The sequence below is a fragment of the Nematolebias whitei genome, chromosome 2 (genome assembly GCF_014905685.2).
Source record: "Nematolebias whitei isolate Nwh7 chromosome 2, NemWhi1, whole genome shotgun sequence".
Classification (NCBI taxonomy): Eukaryota; Metazoa; Chordata; class Actinopteri; order Cyprinodontiformes; family Rivulidae; genus Nematolebias; species Nematolebias whitei.
Genome location: NC_056499.1, coordinates 51,395,432 through 51,408,637, shown reverse-complemented (window position 1 = coordinate 51,408,637; position 13,206 = coordinate 51,395,432). Strand labels below are relative to the sequence as shown.

Sequence of the window (13,206 nt, the reverse complement as noted above, 5' to 3'; positions counted from 1 at the left end):
GGGGGGGGGGGGGGCTAGCTAATCCTTCAGTTGAGTCTCGCCATAGATTCCAAAAACAAAAGGGGGAAACCAAAAAAAAAACCTCAAGTCGTTCGTCTAAAGGGACCACAGACGAACCAAACTATATTTTGCCATGTAAATCTAACTTAAACCAAGTTAGGAATAAAAGAATAGTTTGGAATGCCCTTCTATAGGTATAAATCCCTATATATAATTTTTCATCATGACCCACTCTTTATCTGGTACCTGTAGCTGATCTAAACCATGATAGCTTACACACCAGGTGCATATAGGTTAAGGTCTTATGTAAAATCCCACTCATAAGCCCAACTAAAATCACATAAATGCATGAACACATAGAACCAGAATGGCATCCACTGGGAACCACCAGCAGCAACCTTTGCTGAAGGGACCTACAACTCCAACGTGGGTCTCTAAACTCCATCTAGTGGTCGCCTCTGCAGTTCAATCGAGGGAACCCCTCTACATGCTGACTAATCAACACCTCCAATCGTTGTGGATTTATCGTTGTGGATTATATGACTTTTTCCAATGGATTACAGACTTTGTTTCCAAGGGGTTAAAGCATTGCTGCAATGGAATTACCAACAACATAATGGAATTACCAACAACATTATGGAATTACCAAAAACATTATGGAATTACTAACAACATTGTGGAATTACCTAAACCGTTGTGGGATTACCTTCTTTGACTTTTGTTTTCCTCTTGCTGGATTACATCAAGATCAAGGACATTCGGAGGCGTAAGTTCATGTTAGAATTCATCCCCATGGACAGGCGATGATTTCCAAAGGGGAGACTGAAGTGAACTAGGCCTCTGACGTCAACCTGTCTCTGAAGACCTTCAGGGGACAGGAACTGTTATTTCATTGATCTGAATCCAGAAATACAAATTATCTCATCAAGAGACTATTTAAATGTATCCTGAATTAATCAATTGAAAGAACACTCTTCCTTTTTACATTATCATTACTATTTTTAGAATATCTTGATAATCAAATGTGTGTTTAGTTCATACCATTTCTAAATGTTGAAGTGAACCACTCATTTAAATCAACTGTGAAACAGTATTAATGATTTTTAAACCTCAGCAGATTTTTGATCATACAGTTTAAATGTCTATTTACGAAGTAAGTGTACATTTTAACTTTCTGTCTGAATGAGGAGTAGTGATGTCGGTCGAAAGTCAGAGACGAACAGAGACGAGTTATTAGAACAAAATGTCTTGTTTTAAAACTCAGCAGACAGTAAATAAGAAGCTGGCACCTGCAAAGTTTCTCACTTCTTCAAAACATTTCTCCGTCTGTACTAACCGTTCCTAAACATTCCTGCATCCTCTCTTGACTTTTAAAAACCCTCTGACATCACTGAAACACTGCCCCTGCTGGTTGTTTCAACCAATCAGGAAGTACCAAGTGACCGAAAGTGAGTACTCTTTAAAAAGTCAACACTTATTGGGACTATTAAGTCTTCATTGAGTCTTCTTGGAGTCTTCTTTCAGTCTTCCTCTATGAAGTCTTCCCAGGAGTCTTCCACTTCTGAGTGGAATCTCTGACTGGAGTCTTATTGAGAGTTCCTAAGGAACTTTCAGATTTAATCAATAGCTGATGGATTTGACCATGAGACAAGGGTCCGTCCATCCCAGCGGAGTCACAGCGCCTCGCTGTGAACTCACCCGGGCGTAACACCCTACAACTTCGAAGGAAGCTTGTTCTGTTGAACGGAGTAAAGCACATGACTTCAGACAATGACCAGCCACCCTGACCGGAGACGCTGAAAGGTAGCGTGCAAAGGGACCTCTATACTGGAGCTGATCTATCCACTGCAAAGGTAAAGCGACGTCACGAGTTGTCACGCACTAAGTGGACCGGGGATTTGAGCTGGTGTTGAAAGAAGGGTGCTAATTCTGGTCAACAAACATACATCTTCCTTCATCTATCTTCCTCTTTAAATCTTTAAATCTATGTTTTCCATTTAACTTCTATTCGCCAGTAACCTAGATGCCTTCAGAGGTGAATCAGCCTCAACCAGTAATGTTCTGTTGTCTTGTTAGTAAAGCGTACCAAGTTTTTATTAATCAGAAACAGATCAGCAAATCAATGTGTACATGTTTTGATGTTAAATTTTGATTCTGTTAAATAAATGACCGCATTTATTCTGATGGGTCAAAGATAAAATGGCGTCTCATGTCACTGATTAAATAATCCACTCACAGTTATCTCGGTCACATGGCAGAAATTTAACTCGGAAAAGAAAGAATCCGTTGTAATTAAACAATTAATATTCTTTGTACTTGAACTAGCTTTAAGAATAATTAATTAGTAGTGTGTCTACAGCAAAGCTGTCCTGACTCACTACATGAGCAGGGTGAGTTTTTTGTTTTTGATTCTACCAAGTCTCAACTGACTCTGGGTTATCCATGGCTAAAGAGACATAACCCACTCATTAACTGGTCTGAAAATAGAGTAGAAAAATGGGGAGAGAACTGCTCTAGAGAATGTTTATGTTCAGCCATCTCTCCCGGGATATTTAATGAACAGACCATAGTAAAGATCGACCTCTCTAATATCCCCTCAGTTTACCATAGTTTGGCTTCGGTCTTTAGCAAGCAACGGGCTTTGTCGTTACCTCCTTACAGACCGTACGATTGTCCCATAGACCTCCTTCCAGGTGCTATATTGCTTTCAAGTAGATTATATAATCTGTCTGGACATGAGAAGGAAACTATGAGACAGTACATTGATGAGCCTGTTAAGTCTGATATCATTCGGCTATCTACATCTCCTGTTGGGCGGGGTTCTTTTTTGTAGCGAAGAAAGACAAGACACTACGGCCATGTATTGACTTCATGGGTTTAAACCAAATCACGATTAAAAACAAATACCCATTACCCCTTATGGACTCTATGTTTGAGCAAGTGTAGGATGCTATTATTTTTACCAAGTTGGACTTTCGTAATGCCTACCATCTGGTAAGGATCAGAGAGGGGGACGAGTGGAAGACTGCGTTCAAGACCCCTTTAGGCCATTTTGAATATTTGGTCATGCCTTTTGGATTAACTAATGCACCTGCAGTATTTCAAGCTCTAGTTAACGACGTATTAAGAGACTTCTTAAAGGTATTTGTGTTTGTTTATTTGGACGATATCCTGATTTACTCTAAGGATAAGGAACAACACCCTAAGCATGTAAAAGCAGTGCTTCAGAGGCTGTTGGAAAATCAGCTTTTCGTTAAAGCTGAGAAATGCGAGTTTCACGTGTCAATTGTATACTTGCTTGGTTTTATTTTTGAGAGAGGACAGATTCGTTCTGACCCTGAAAAGATCAGGGCTGTGGCTGAATGGCCGACTCCCCTAGACCAAAAACAGCTACAGAGGTTCCTGGGGTTCGCAAATTTTTATCGGCGGTTCATTAAGAATTATAGTCAAGTTGCTTCACCTCTCACCCAGCTCACTTCAACCCAGCAAAGATTTACCTGGACCCCAGCAACGGAAACTGCCTTCTAGGAACTAAAACATCACTTTTCTTCAGCTCCGATCCTATCCCACCCTGACCCACACAGACAATTCATTGTGGAGGTGGATGCCACGGATTCGGGCGAGGGAGCTGTATTATCTCAGAGCGACCATCGTTGGGAAACTCCACCCCTGCACTCTCTTTTCCCGTCGTCTTTCTCCTGCTGAACGAAATTATGATGTCGGTAATAGAGATTTGTTGGCCATAAAAATGTCTCTCGAGGAGTGGAGACATTGGATGGAGTGTGCAGAATTGCCATTAATTATTTGGACTGATCATAAGAACTTGGCATACATTCGGGGGGCTAAGAGATTAAATTGCACGGCAAGCCAAATGGTCCCTTTTTTTTGGTCAGGTTTAACTTTTCTATCACGTACATTCTGGGTTCTTGCTACATTAAACCGGATGCACTGTCCCGCCAGTTCTCCTCTTCTGAAACTTCTGACACCCCTGTGAGTATCTTACCTGCATCCTGCACAGTTGGCGTCATGACCTGGGCCATAGAAAATGACATCCGAGAAGCACAACGGATTGAACCTGACCCTGGTACGGGCCCTCCAGGGAGAACATTTTTTCTGGCTTCTATGGTCAGCAAGGTACTGCATTGGCTTCACACGGCAAGATTCACGTCATCCTGGCATCACACGCATGCTACACCTCACTAAGGAACATTTTTGGTGGCCAAACATGTCTAATGATGTGAGCGATTTTGTTTCTGCCTGTCCAACATGTGCTCGCAACAAGAATAATAACAAACCTCCTGCAGGCTTTTTTCTGCCTCTACCATCTCCCAGTCGTCCATGGTCCCACATTGCCCTGCATTTCATCACCGGTCTTCCTCTGTCAGAAGGTAACTCAGTCATTTGCACTGTGGTTGATAGATTCTCTAAGGCCACTCACTTCATTCCTCTGAAAAAGTTACCCTCTGCATTTGAAATGGCACAGTTGGTGGTAAACCATGTTTTCCGTCTCCATGGTTCAGTTCATCTCGAGAGTATGGCAGGCATTTTGTGAAGCCTTGGGTGCCACCTCCAGCTTGTCTTCCAGCTATCATCCTCAGTCTAATGGCCAAACAGAGAGATGCAACCAGGACTTGGAAGCTGTATTAAGGTGCTTGATTAATAGTAACCCATCTTCTTGGAGCCAACACCTACCCTGGATCGAGTATGCCCATAATTCACAAGTCTCCTCAGCAACAGGTTTGTCTCCTTTTGAGGCATCACTGGGTTACTCACCTCCACTCTTTCCCTCTCAAGACTCAGATATCTCTGTCCCATCTATTCAGCACCATGTCAGACGATGCCACCGAGTTTGGCGTCAGACCAGAGAAGCGCTACTCAGGACAGCAACACAAAACAAGAAGTTCGCTAATAGACGCCGGTCGACAGCTCCAAATTACCAGGTGGGTGAAAAGGTATGGCTCTCCACAAAAGACATCTCTCTCAAAGACACACAAAGAAAACTCGCCCCCAGATACACCGGACCATTCTCCATAACTAAAATAATCAATCCATCGGCCGTCCGTCTGCAACTCCCACCATCGATGAGGATTCACCCTACATTCCATGTATCTCACGTAAAACCTGTAATCAACAGTCCTCTGACCCCTCCCACCAAGCCTCCCCCCCCTCCCCGCCTAATCGACAACTCACCTGCATTCATAGTCAGGCATCTTCTGGATGTACGACGAAGAGGCAGGGGACTCCAATACTTAGTGGAGTGGGAAGGTTATGGCCAGGAAGAACATTCCTGGATCCCTAGGTCTGACATATTGGACCCTGGTTTAATTTCCTCTTTTTATAGAGATCACCCTGAAAAGAGGATGAAATCGCCAAAGAGGCGATTCTGGGGGGGGGGGGGTTCTGTAGGAGTTCTAGGTCCACCAGCCATTCTCTCACTCATCAGCTGCAGCCAATCCTAATCAACCACCACTCCACATCTGTTCCTGGTTTGGAGGACTACTCTGCTTGGGTATAAGAACCTCTGCCAGACATGCCTCCAGCGCCGGGACATTATCATGCTTATGGTAAAGTGTGTGACCAGCCACGAAATCTGTTTGAAGCATCTGAAGACCTTGTTTTTGATCTCCTGCAGAGAAAGTTTTTTTCCCACCTCAGATGACCTGCTCCTCTCTCAATCAACACTCACCTCGTTTCACTGCTTGGATCACCTGGAATCCTGGGACTCCTTGAACCTCTTCTCTCTGAACCTGACTACAAGAAGCATTGCAGTAAGAACAAGAACTTCAACATAATTTATCAGTTGCTTTCTGAAGATCATTCTGGATACTCACCTTGTCCCTGCCTTCTCTTTCAGCCTGGATGATTTTGACCTGCAAAATAAAAACATTTATTCTTTTTAAACTTATGACTCTGTTCTTCCCAGTCTGCCACTTGGGGTCAAATAATTATCTAAAATTATGACAAAAGGTTGAATGAAATAGGAAAAGTTATTGCGGGACTATGTTCATTTTCACACAATCAGTTCTATGACGGACTGAGAAAGGAAACAGAGTTCCATCTTTTAATATCTTCTTTAATTTTTGTTGAAAGGGATCCATAATTTATCTCTGCAAGCCTTGAGACATAATTTGGTAGGTGTATACCTAAATATTTCAATGAATGTTGATCCCAGTATAGTGGAAATTTATTGGTAAGAAATTTTGGAGGTGAAGAATTAAAAGCCATCAACTGAGTCTTTTGTACATTTAATTAATAACCAGAGTAACTACCAATTTTTTGTAAAAGGTTCATTAGTTTAGGAAATGTGTTGGTAGGGTCACTTATGTATATCAAAATATCATCTGCGTGTAGGGCCACCTTATGGTCCTCCCCATTTATATTGATACCTCTAATATTTTCTGTCTCAGCCACTGTGCAAAGGGTTTGATCTGTCATTTCTAACCCAAACCCAGAGCCTGGCCCCGCCTGACCCGGATTCGGACCGGGCCATAATGATGTGCTTAATGTGTGGGCTGGGTTGGTGTTGGGTTTTTTATTGCATCATGGACACACGCGGCCGACAATTCAATACAGGGAACCCTCGCTATAACGCGGTTCACCTTTCACGGTCTCGCTGCTTCACGGATTTGCATCGTGCATTGTGTTCTGCATTCTGATTGGCTAAACAGTCTCTCCAGTACAGTAGTTATTTGTAAAAAAAAACATTTATACAGTACTTTTATTTGTCAAACAAATGCTTGGGCCTGTAAAAAGGTTTTGTTCTTTGGTTTGAATGTATTATGGAGTATTTCATTGTATAATAATAATAATAATAATACTTCACGGATTTCGCCTATCACGGGTTCTTTTTGGAATGTAACCCCCGTGAAAAACGAGGGTTCACTGTATATGCAAACATGGCTTGCCATATTACACCAGCCGCACGTGGACATTTCACCGCACGCTGACTGGCCGGTTGAAAGAAGTAAAAAGTTCAGTTGAGCGTCAGATGGACTACTGCCAGTGATCCATCAGCCCAAATGGATGTTCATTCAGTTGCTACACTCAGTGGACGTGCGCGGCCGACGACCCAAACAGGTGAGATCACAAAATATCCGACATGTCAGAGCAGGGTTCGATGCAGGCAGAAGCTGGGGAAGCATTTAATGCACATTGATGGCTCTTCAGCTTCGATCTTCTGTCCCCTCAGCCGTGCACATCCTCCAACCGTTAATAGTCAGTGGTATAAGCAGTCAAAGCTTAATTGAAAAAGTTTTTTTTTTTTCTAGATTCGGACCTGTAATTATTGTTAATTCGTCAGATCGGGTGGTGTTCGGAGATGATGGCTGTGGGCTGGGGCCGAGTCTGTTTGGATTATTTGGACCCAAGTGCAACTCTACAAGGGGTTCAATATACAGAGCAAAGAGCAACGAAGAAATAGGGCAACCTGTCATGATCCACGTTGCAGTGCAATAGTGTTTGAAAGATTGCCATTAATTTTTATTTGAGCTGATGGTTTGTTATTGAGTGTCCGTATGACATTAGAAAACTTTCAATGCATGCCATATCCTTCAAGCACTTAAAGAAAATCCAACTAACTGAATCAAAAGCTTTTTCTGCATTGAGACTTACCAAAAGGCCTGTTATCCTATTCTGTTCTATATGATGCATAATATGCAATGAGCATCTAATATTATCGTACATTACATATTATCTTTGTAAAATAAAACCAGCTTTATCGTTATGTATAAGCTGGGCTACCCCAGCTTCTAGTATGATTCTAAATACAATTGTTTAGCTTTAGCACATCCAAACAGACAACACCTTGTTAATGCTATAATGCCATGTAGAAATTAATTTTATAGATATTATGAACTACAAACACCTGAAACTGACTCTCAGAGAAAAATTCATAAATTTTGGGGAAAATTTAGAGTTAAACAGAGACTTGCATCTCAACTATAATCTGGGACATAAATATTCATCTTTTAGCGTTAATCAACTGTCTCCCTCACCATGAGAGAAACTCAACAGGCTGCACGCCCCTGTCTCTCCCTGACCCCGAGTTTGGTCTCATACACAAGATGCACATGTCTGTAGGAGGACGACGTTCTGAACATATTAACATTTAATACAAAATTACATTTTAAAACCAAAAATCCCAAGGAGGTCGAGGTATGGTGCTGGAGGAGGGGCTTTGGTGATGGTATATCAGTTCTGGTATCTCCCCCAGCTGCAGTGAATTGGTCATATGTGAATACAGATGTTTAGTACATAGATGTTTACCATAAAAATATATTACATGTGTAGTGAACTAAGCCTCAGGTCAAAAACCTGATCCTGGGACAGGAACTGTTATTTCATTGATTTGAGTCCAGAAACACAGATTAAGTTCCATCCAGAGACTTTCTAAGTGTGTCCTGCACGGATCAATTGAAAGAACACTCTCTTTCATATTATCATCACTATTTTACAAATGTCTTGATAATCAAAAGTGTGTTTAGTTCAAACCATTTTAAATGTTGAAGTGAACTACTCACTTTAAATCAACTGTGAAACAGTATTAATGATTTTTTAATCCTCATTCAAAGTAGAAATCAAGTTAATGTCCGTTACAAGAGTAATTATGCATTTTTTTGATCTTCTGTCTGAAATGAGCAAGTATTGAGTCGGTCAAAAGTGAAGGAACGGTCAAAAACATGTTTATCGGAACGAAATGTCATGTTTAACTTTTTCAGATAGATAGAAGGAGACTGGCTCCTAAATGTCTCTGTTCTTCAGAACATTTCTCTGTCTGTTCCAAAAACATTTCTCCATCTGTTCCAAAAACATTCAGCTGTTTTTCTGACTTGTAATAACCTCTGACGTCACTAAAACCACACCCCGGTTGGTTCGTTCAACCAATCAGGAAGTTCCCAGAAGGAACCGGAAGTGACCTCTTTAAAAGGGTCAACACTTCCTAGTTCCAAGCAGAACAAAGTTCCGAGCTGAACAACGTTCCAGAGAGAACCAGAGTTCCAGGGAGAACCTCGAACGAGAAGCTCCGAGGAACAGAAGTTCAGGGCAGTTTCTAATGGAGTGACGAGAGTCCGTCGATGCCACGACGTCCCGCTGTGGCTCTACCCGACGAAAGCTCTGAACAATGAGGAAGTCTGTTCAGTGATGATCTCACGACTCCTGAGGTCACAGCTGTCCTTACGGAGACGCTGAAAAGCGTTGAAAGGCAACTCTACCCCGAGGCCGAACTATCGTCTGCAAAGGTAAAGAGTCAATCTTCAACTGCGAAGTGTACCGTGGGTTAAGCTGCGTCCAAAGGAACGTGTTTCTGGTTATAACAGACACATTCCCTCACCCATCTCTCTCCACTTAAACTTCATTTTCCCATCTTTAAAACTCTTATATCTGCCAGTAATTAATCCAGATATTTTCAGAAATGTCTGTTGTATTTCAGTTGCAAGTGAGAGAATCATGGCCGTATGATTTTCTCAGTGCAAAGCTCATTAATTAAGCTGTGTTAATTGTAATCAATCTGTCAATTAATGTAAATGTGTGATGTTGTTTTAAATCGTTTTTAATTAAACGGCTCACTGTTGTTGGTGAGTCAGAAATTAAAACACGTTTCCGTCCACATTTAATCATTCAAGGCACGAGAGCACTCAGTCCAGAAAAATGAAAGAATCCGTTTAAATTATGGATAATACCACACAGGTATCTGTTCATTACACATGTCATGACTCTATTGCATTGTTTTTATGTCTATATTCTGATTTACCTCATTTTGTATTTTGCTTTGTGTGTTACCTGTTGTTCTGTCTGTACAGCACTTTGGTTGGCCTTGTCGCTGTTTTAAGTGCTCTATAAAAAAAGTGGTATGGTATGGTATGGTATCACCTTCAAGTGGGGGTGGGCGAATCTGTTAGGGAAGTGGGGTATCCTCCTTGGATTGCTACAGGTGAGCTTTCACCTAGTTTCTCTGCTGCTTACACCCTGGCTCACCATGAACCAGGCAGCAGGCCCTGCTCTGATCTGAGCGGCTTACATCCGGTGAGATAGCGCCCGTGTACATGGCTTACAATCCAACTCTGCTGATGGTGTTCGGATTATTTGTGTTTTGTTTGTTTTTTATCTGGAACATAAACTCGCTGCTGGTGTATGACCGACAACAGCTTCTGGATATTCGAATGTCTGCCGCAGATGTCGTTTATTTGGACCAATATGAGCGTATTTCTGGACCCCCACTACCGCCCACCTCGATCTAAGGATTTCATAAATGAGATTTCTAATTTCTTGGCTGAAATCACACCAAAATATGATCATGCTTTCATTATTGGGGACTTTAATTTGCATGTGTGCTGTCAGGAGAAGCTGTTGGATAAGGACTTTTTAGATTTATTGGACTCATTTAATCTAACGCAGCATGTAAACGGTCCCACCCAAGAGCGTGGACATACATTGGACCTTGTTTTAACTCGTGATGTGACTGTTAGTAATCTTGAAATAGGTGATAATGTTTTTACAGACCACATGCCAGTCCAGTTTGAGTTCACCCTCCACCATCTAACTCCTAAGCCGTGCATTCCTGCACATCGCAGCCGAACCATTAACCACTTCACTGCTGCATGTTTCACAGATGCTTATAACTCTGAAATAAGTCAGCCCCCGGTGTTTCTCACCACCACTGAGGGGCTGACAATCCAGTTCAACTCTGTCTGTTTAAAGACTCTGGATCATGCCGCTCCTATTAAAACTAGAAAATCAAAACTCAGCGCAGAACCTTGGCTGAGTGACGTCACCAAGGCCGTTAGGCAGCAATGTAAGAGGGTGGAGCGCAAGTGGAGGAAAGACAGGCTGCAGGTCTCTTTTCAAATACTTAAAGAGAGTTGGCGCCGTTATCAGAAAGCTGTAAAAGGTGCTAAATCCAAATATTTTTCTGATATCATAACCTCAAACTCTCACAACCCACGTGTCCTCTTCTCTACCCTAAACTCTGTTTTCCACGTCACTGAACCATCACCTCTGGAAGCCTCGACTGAGCTGTGCAAGAACTTCTTACATTTCTTTTTGGAAAAAATTGCGACCACCAACTCATGACCCATCCATCCCACCTCAAGCTGTAGCTCTATTTGACCATTTTGAACCCATCACTCTTTCTTCTCTAGAGCAGGTCATGTGCAGCTTGAAACCTTCTGGTTCCCCCTTTGATGTGGTCCCTCCTCGACTACTAAAGGAGGTTTTTCCTACTCTAGGGCCGTCCATTTTTGCTATAGTAAACAGTAGTTTATCCACTGGCGTGGTACCAAAAACCTTTAAACATGCTGCTGTCCAGCCTCTCCTGAAGAAACCAAACCTTGACCCCTCAGTCGTATCCAACTTCCGGCCTGACTCCAGACTCCCATTTGTTTAGAAAATACTGGAGAAAATAGTTGAGTCCCAATTGAAGTGCTTCCTGGAGAATCACATCATCTTAGAGCTATTCAAATATGGCTTTAAACCTCTCCACAGCACTGAAACTGCCCTATTGAAGGTTTTTAATGACATCTTCATATCTACAGATACCGGTGATTCTGTGCTGCTTGTCCTATTGGACCTCACAGCCGCCTTTGACACCATCGACAATGATATCCTTATTGCTAGGTTGGCGCAGTGGGTGGGCATCGCAGGGTCAGCCCTCAGTTGGTTCAGATCCTACCTCACTGACAGATCCTTTTGTGTCTCCATCAAGGATTTTAGTTCTGCAGCGACAGAGCTTAAATGGGGAGTTCCGCAGGGGTCCATCCTGGGTTCCCTCCTATTCTCTTTATACCTGCTGCCACTTGATGCTATTTTCCAGAAACACAACATACCCTTTCACTTCTACGCCGATGACTGTCAAATTTACTTCTCCCAAGACACAATGGTACATGCTCTTTTCAACCTCTGCTCGACTGCCTGGCTGACATCAGGGACTGGATGGCTTTAAACTTAAGTTTTAATAAAAAGAAGTCTGAAGTCATGTTGTTCCCTCCCAATGACACGATCACAAACCACTTCATCGACCTTTCCACTCTATCCCTGTCAGGAAAACAAAGAGTCACTAATCTGGGAGTGATAATGGACCCTTCCCTGAAACTTAACAATCATGTAAGCATGATTGTTAAATCATATTTCTTCCAATTGAGGTGGCTGTCTAAACTGAAGCCCATATTGTCCAAAAATAACCTGGAGACAGTAATACATGCATTCATTACATCTAGGCTTGTTTACTACAATTCACTCCTGTTTGGTATCAGTCAGACCTCGATTGCACGACTACAACTGGTCCAGAATTTTCTAGAATTGTGCCGCTCAAGGTGGCTGCATGTTGGAGCAGCTCTGTTACTTTCATTTGGAGATTTTGCTTTTGGAAACTTTAATTCCTCTTTTTCTGGATGTAAATCACATTTTTTTGGATGATTGTTTCCTCTGGTATCATATGCTGTGTAGCTGAAAGGATTTTTACTGAAACTTTTTTAGTTTTGGACATTTGTTATGATGCGTAACCATGGCAACAAGGCAGTTTTCTACAACCAACAACAGCTGATTAACATCTCAAAAAATATCTCAACTACAGCCCCAAATCTCAAGTGAGTTGAAAAGGATGTTCTGTGGATGCATTCTCATCTACCTGCCAGCTATGCTCGAGTGCCTGACCACTGAGATCCTGGAACTAGCAGGAAACACGGCTCATGACAGTGGAAGGACAGGATCGTCCCTCCTCGGCACCTAAAGTTGGCTGTCCGCAGCTACGAGGAGCTCGGCAGACTGCTGGGAGGAGTGGCCATCGCTCTGGGAGGAGTTCTGCCCAGCATTTGGGCGGTCCTACAGCCCAGGGGAACCGAGAAGCCAGCCGAGTCTGGGTGGACGGATCAGATGGCATCTGCAGCCAGTTTCTTAGGATCCACTGTGGGATGGACCTTTACAAGAGATCCTTCCTGCCTACAGCCATCTGTATCTATAACATCTCAATGAAATGAGGATAACAAGTTACAACAACAAATAATTTTCCTCTAGGATTAATAAAGTATTTTTGAATTGAATTGAATTTTGAATGGAATGCAGCAGCCCGATTTTTACCAGTACAGGCAAAAGAGAGCACATTACACCAGTTTTGGCCTCACTGCATTGGCTACCGGTTCAACTTCGAATCCAGTTGAAAATACTCCTGTATGTCTACAAATCGCTGAACAGTTTCGCACCCCCCATCTCTCA

General features: G+C 42.4%; 1 protein-coding gene across 1 annotated transcript in view; it reads right to left on the bottom strand.

Moving 5' to 3' along the window:
- The window catches only part of LOC119427190 (cyclic nucleotide-gated cation channel beta-1), a 174,665-nt gene that overhangs the window by 45,064 nt on the left and 116,395 nt on the right, over window positions 1-13,206 (bottom strand). The gene's annotated exons all lie outside the window — the stretch shown is intronic.